This window comes from Cryptomeria japonica, unplaced genomic scaffold, assembly GCF_030272615.1.
Source record: "Cryptomeria japonica unplaced genomic scaffold, Sugi_1.0 HiC_scaffold_203, whole genome shotgun sequence".
Lineage (NCBI taxonomy): Eukaryota > Viridiplantae > Streptophyta > Pinopsida > Cupressales > Cupressaceae > Cryptomeria > Cryptomeria japonica.
Window position 1 is genome coordinate 101095 of NW_026729025.1, and position 1406 is coordinate 102500.

Consider the following 1406-nt stretch of genomic DNA (forward strand, 5'->3'; position numbering starts at 1 on the left):
CAAGGTGCACGCGAGGTGCGCACCCGGGGCAAACCGGGGTCCGACTTCGTGCACGCCGCACCTTGGAGCACACATCGGGGCGCTCCCGGGTTCGCACCGGCGTTGCGCACCGTGGTGGGCACCTCGGAGCACACCAAGGTGGGCAGCGAGGTGCGCACCTTTGATGCGATGCCTTCACTAATTTCCATAAAAGGCAAAAAAAAAACGAGATTTTAAAATTTCCGTTTTGAAAGATAGTGAGAAAAAGGGAATGCTGGTGCCATCTTGAGCCCGCCCTGGTGCGCAGCCCAGCCAAGGTGTGCGCACCAAGGTGCCCACCCTGGCGAAGGTGCGCGCCCGGGCAATTAACCCAACTTCCAACTTCGCGCGCGCCAGGGTGGGAGCGCACCCAACAACCGGGCCTGGGAAGAGCCAATGCGAGAAACCCCACCAAACGCTCTGACAAAAAAAGAGGGGGCGCTCCAGTAACCCCGCTTCGGAGCGCACCCTGGGCAAACCCAGCCAAGGTGCCCACCCCGGCCAAGGTGCAGGCGAGGTGCGCACCCGGGGCAAACCGGGCTCCGACAACGTGCACGCCGCACCTTGGAGCACACTTCGTAGCGCTCCCGGGTGCGCACCTCAGAGCACACCAAGGTGGGCAGCGAGGTGCGCACCTTTGATGCGCTGCCTTCACTAATTTCCAGAAAAGGCAAAAAAAAAAGGAGATTTTAAAATTTCCGTTTTGAAAGATAGTGAAAAAAACGGAACGCGCGTGCCATCTTGAGCCCGCCCTGGTGCGCAGCCCAGGTAAGGTGCCCACCCTGGCAAAGGTGCGCACCCGGGCAATTAACCCTACTTCCGACTTCGTGCGCGCCAGGGTGGCAACCGGGCCTCGGAAGAGCCAATGCGAGAAACCCCACCAAACGCTCCGACAAAAAAAGAGGCGGCGCTCCAATAACCCCGCTTCGGAGCGCAGCCGGGGCAAACCCAGCCAAGGTGCCCACCCCGACGAAGGTGCACGCGAGGTGCGCACCCGGGGCAAACCGGGCTCCGACAACGTGCACGCAGCACCTTGGAGCACACTTCGAAGCACTCCCGGGTGCCCACCGGCGTTGCGCACCGTGGTGGGCAGCGAGGTGCGCACCTTTGATGCGCTGCCTTCACTAATTTCCAGAAAAAGGCAAAAAAAAATGAGATTTTAAAATTTCCGTTTTGAAAGATAGTGAAAAAAAAGGAACGCGGGTGCCATCTTGAGCCCGCCCTGGTGCGCAGCCCAGGCAAGGCATGCGCACCAAGGTGCCCACCCGAGGTGCACACCCGGGGCAAACCGGGCTCCGACTTCGTGCAGGCCGCACCTTGGAGCACACTTCGGAGCGCTCCTTGGTGCGCACCATGGTGCCCACCAGGGCGCGCAACCCAGCCAAGGT